A 5,627-nucleotide genomic window follows, 5' to 3' on the forward strand; every position below is an offset into this window, starting at 1 on the left:
TCACCTCCTCCCTGTAGGCCGTCTCGTCGTTGTTGGTAATCAAGCCTACCACTGTTGTGTCGTCCGCAAACTTGATGATTGAGTTGGAGGCGTGCGTGGCCACGCAGTCGTGGGTGAACAGGGAGTACAGGAGAGGGCTCAGAACGCATCATGATACCCACTACCACATGATACCCACTACCACTACAACATGATACCCACTACCACATGATACCCACTACCGCATGATACCCACTACCACTACAACATGATACCCACTACAACATGATATCATGATACCCACTACCACATGATACCCACTACCACTACAACATGATACCCACTACAACATGATGCCCACTACCACTACTACATGATACCCACTACAACACGATACCCACTACAACATGATACCCACTACCACTACAACATGATACCCACTACAACATGATACCCACTACAACATGATACCCACTACAACATGATACCCACTACCACTACAACATGATACCCACTACAACATGATACCCACTACCACTACAACATGATACCCACTACCAAAGATACCCACTACCACATGATACCCACTGCAAAGAACCATTGAAGGGCTCAAAAGGTTCTTTGCGTCGGTATGGTTCCACATAGAACCCTTCACCCTTTCCAAAGAACCCTTGAAGAACCCTCATTGTTTAGTATTTAAAAAAGACTAGAATCTATGGGTTCAAATATCCTATATGAAAGAACAGGAGCAATGTAGCAAAATGGGTAATGTTCAAGGTTAGCATCTTTATCACCCTGGAACAATTGATGCTGTACTGTTCAGTCTTCTTCCTTTAAGTAATTGATGCTTCTTCTGTTATTCACAAGTCATTCCCTTATAGTACATCTCAAATGATCAGAACAGGAGTTAAGAAAAGCATAAAATGCCTGGAGCTGTTTTGCATCACCCCTCCAAAGAACAAAATATCATCAATATACCGTTTCCAAATAATGATGTTAGGCAATAAAACATTTTTGAGAGGATTGAAAAGACTGTTTCTCCATGTAACCCACATACAAATTAACATAGTTAGGAGCCATGGGGGATCCCATAGCAGTACCTTTCGTCTGAATAAAGAAATAATTTAGAAACATGAAGTAGTTGTGTGTGAGTACTATTTCAGACAATGTTATAATGCATGTACTGGAAGGTAGTTCATTAGGGTCACGTTGCAGAAGAAAATGTTCCATAGCTTCAATACCGCCCTCGTGTGGAATATTTGTGTATAACGACTCAACATCAAAAGTAACTAACAAGGTATTCTCAGGGAGAGGATCTAGAGATGTTTTCTTGCCTAACATCATTATTTGGAATCGGTATATTGATGATATTATTGTTCTATGGAGGAGTGATGCGAAACAGCTCCAGGCGTTCTATGCTTTTCTTAACTCCTGTTCTGATCATTTGAGATTTACTATGCAATCTGACATACGTCAAATCAGTTTGTGTGAAGATAATGTTCTATACACTGATCTTTACAGGAAGCCTACTGATCCTAACAGTTTATTGAGGGCTGATAGTTGTCACCCGCTTTCCTTGAAAAACAGTCAGCCCTACTGCCAATTCTGTCGAATCAAAAGAATTAGCAATAAACAATCTGATTTCAACAGAAATATGGCTGAGACGCAAAGAAAGTTCAAGGAGAGGGGCTACAAAAATGATCAGATTAATATTGCCGTTGAGAGAATTCAAAACCAAACGAGACATGACCTTTTTCAAGGTCAGTCTCGCAAAAAGACGCATTCTTGCGTTCTAACTACCCGCTATGCAAAGTGTTCTGAACAAATTAAGGGAATTGTTCACAAACATTGGCACATTCTAAAATCCGATGATCGTCTCGGTAATGTGTTTTCGGACCTTCCCTTGGTCGTATTCACACGGGGCAGAAATCTCAGAAACCAATTGGAACACTCTAATTTACCACCCCAAGATATTCCTGAACAACGTCTACTTGCGCCCCTACTGGATGGAAATTACAAATGTAATGGCTGTGCTCAATGCAATGGCACTTATAAATGTAGATCCTTCAAACACCCACAAACAGGGAAATCGATCCCAATCAAAGGTGTTATTACGTGCTCCACTAAGGCAGTTATTCATCTTGTAACTTGTCCTTGTGGTAATGATGTAGGTAAAACAATGAGCAAATTAAAAGTATGTATCTCAGAGCATCGTAGCACTATTAGGTGTAAAAACTTTACTTACCCAGTTGCGGCCCACTTCTTGGAGGCAGGCCACTCGATTTCGTCTCTGCGTTATATTGGCATCGAACATGTCACCCTCCCGCGGAGAGGGGGTGACCTTGATAATTTATTGTTAAAACGAGAGGCTGCCTGGATCTTTAACTTAAAGACCCTTGTTCCCTTCGGTCTCAACGTAGACTTTGATCTGAAGCCATTCTTGTGATTAATGTGACTTTGCCGTTGTAATTGTTTGTGAGCTTGTGTAGTCTAAAATTAATTTATGATGGTATACTATCCATTTGTTGTTTGTATGCTGTTCTTTGTATGCCATTTTCATATTTTATAATTAACCAATGATATTAGGCCACTCTTGGCCATGATTACAGACACCTGTGTCTTTTGACACTACATAAATGAGTCATCCCGCAGTGTTTGTAATTATACCCTGATGAAGACAGCTTGGCTGTCGAAACGTTGATAATTACATTTTTGCATCTGGTAGTGGGTATCATGTTGTCGTGGGTATTGTTGTAGTGATAGTGGGTATCATGTTGTCGTGAGTATCATGTTGTCGTGGGTATCGTTGTAGTGGTAGTGGGTATCGTTGTAGTGGGTATCATGTTGTAGGGGTAGTGGGTATCATGTTGTAGTGGGTATTGTGTTGTAGTGGTAGTGGGTATCATGTTGTAGTGGGTATCATGTTGTAGTGGGTATCGTGTTGTAGTGGGTATCATTGTAGTGGGTGGCTGACAGGTGTGGTGATCAAATCAAATGTTATGTTATTATGCTCCGAATACAACAGGTGTAAGTAGACCGTACCGTGAAGTGCTTTTAAAAGTTACACATTAAAATAACAAGGCTATGTATTTTTATTTATTTATTTAACTAGGCAAGTCAGTTAAGAACAAATTCTTATTTTCAATGAGGGCCTAGGAACAGTGGGTTAACTGCCTGTTCAGGGGCAGAACGACAGATTTGTATCTTGTCAGCTCAGGGGTTTGAACTTGCAACCTTCCGGTTACTAGTCCAATGCGCTAACGACTAGGCTACCCTGCCACCCCAGGGTGTATATTTATCGAGTCAATGTACTGGGGTACAGGTTAGTCGAGATCACTTTGACATGTCGTAGGTAAAGTGACTATGTGTAGATAATAAACAGCTAGTAGCAGCAGCGTCAATGTAAATAGTTTGGGTACAGCTTGCCAGTGATTGCAGAGAGAACAGTCTAGGACTTGGGTGTCTGGTGTCTTTTACATGTTTTGTGGCCTTCCTCTGTGACATCGCCTAGTAGAGGTCCTGGATGGCAGGAAGCTTGGCCCCAGTGATGTACTTTGCCGTACGTACTACCCTCTGTAGCGCCTTACGGTCAGATACCGAGCAGTTGCCATACCAGGCGGTGATGCAACCGGTCAGGATGCTCTCGATGGTGAGAGGATCTGGGGACCCATGCCAAATCTTTTCAGTCTCCTGAGGGGGAATAGGCGTTGTTGTGCCCTCTTCATGACTGTCTTGATGTGTTTGATAGTTTGTTGGTGGACAACAAGGAACTTGAAGCTCTCCTCTGTTCCACGTTAAGGACATGTGCTCTGTGATCCTCTAGCCAGGGAACCCAGTCCCAGTTAGGGACCGTCAGCACCAGGGTCAGGTCGCTCCACTCTAACAGGATAACTATCTCCTGCGTCCTTGTTGTACCTGGGAGGGTAGAGAGAGACAGGAAGGGAGACGGAGAGACAGAGAGAGACAGGGTGGGAGACAGAGAGAGGGAGGTAGCTGGAGGGGGGAGAGAGGGAGGGGTACAGAGAGAGTGGGAGAGAGAGACAGGGAGGGGTACAGAGAGAGACAGGGAGGGGTACAGGGAGGGGTACAGAGAGAGAGGGAGAGAGAGACAGGGAGGGGTACAGAGAGAGACAGGGAGGGGTACAGGGAGGGGTACAGAGAGAGACAGGGAGAGACAGGGAGAGAGCCTCATAGTTAAAGACACAAGTAGACATCATATTTCAAATAGGTGATTACAGACTGCTCAGTGACTCAGTGTGATAGTTCCATTAGACTGCTCAGTGACTCAGTGTGATAGTTCCATTACAGACTGCTCAGTGACTCAGTGTGATAGTTCCATTAGACTGCTCAGTGACTCAGTGTGATAGTTCCATTACAGACTGCTCAGTGACTCAGTGTGATAGTTCCATTACAGACTGCTCAGTGACTCAGTGTGATAGTTCCATTAGACTGCTCAGTGACTCAGTGTGATAGTTCCATTAGACTGCTCAGTGACTCAGTGTGACAGTTCCATTAGACTGCTCAGTGACTCAGTGTGACAGTTCCATTAGACTGCTCAGTGACTCAGTGTGGTAGTTCCATTAGACTGCTCAGTGACTCAGTGTGGTAGTTCCATTAGACTGCTCAGTGACTCAGTGTGACAGTTCCATTAGACTGCTCAGTGACTCAGTGTGACAGTTCCATTAGACTGCTCAGTGACTCAGCGTGACAGTTCCATCAGTCACTGAGCCAACACTGCTATCTAATTACAGAGCAGAGACAGGAAAAAGTGAGTTCTTGAAAGATGGGACAATCTTAACTTCTTTTGACAAATATTTTTGTTAATATTAACAACATTTGAAATATATGTTGTTGACAGAGCAAAGTCTCAGCTATCACACCATGTAAAGGAACATCCTCCTATCACACCTTGTAAAGGAACATCCTCCTATCACACCATGTAAAGGAACATCCTCCTATCACACCATGTAAAGGAACATCCTCTTATCACACCATGTAAAGAACATCCTCCTATCACACCATGTAAAGGAACATCCTCCTATCACACCATGTAAAGGAACATCCTCCTATCACACCATGTAAAGGAACATCCTCTTATCACACCATGTAAAGGAACATCCTCCTATCACACCATGTAAAGGAACATCCTCCTATCACACCATGTAAAGGAACATCCTCTTATCACACCATGTAAAGGAACATCCTCCTATCACACCATGTAAAGGAACATCCTCCTATCACACCATGTAAAGGAACATCCTCCTGTCACACCATGTAAAGGAACATCCTCCTATCACACCATGTAAAGGAACATCCTCCTATCACACCATGTAAAGGAACATCCTCATATTGTGTTAACTGGATTTCTGTCAACTCTGTCAGACACCATAAGAGATTTCATTTTTACAATTATTGTCCAACATGTTTTTATTGGTCTTGATTGTTTAATTCTAACATTAGATTACAAATCTCCAAACATATTTTTGCCTTGTTTTATAGCACCATGACTCCATTGCTAATTTCAAAAGCATTTTGACATGTTTTTCTAGAATTAAAACATATATCAAAATGTAGAAAACAAACATTATCCCTTAGGTCTAGCACAGAAAATACTTCAATCCTTTAAACATCTGTTGCAGAACAGTGAG

This window comes from Oncorhynchus tshawytscha, linkage group LG24 (genome assembly GCF_018296145.1).
Source record: "Oncorhynchus tshawytscha isolate Ot180627B linkage group LG24, Otsh_v2.0, whole genome shotgun sequence".
In the NCBI taxonomy this organism is placed as follows: Eukaryota; Metazoa; Chordata; class Actinopteri; order Salmoniformes; family Salmonidae; genus Oncorhynchus; species Oncorhynchus tshawytscha.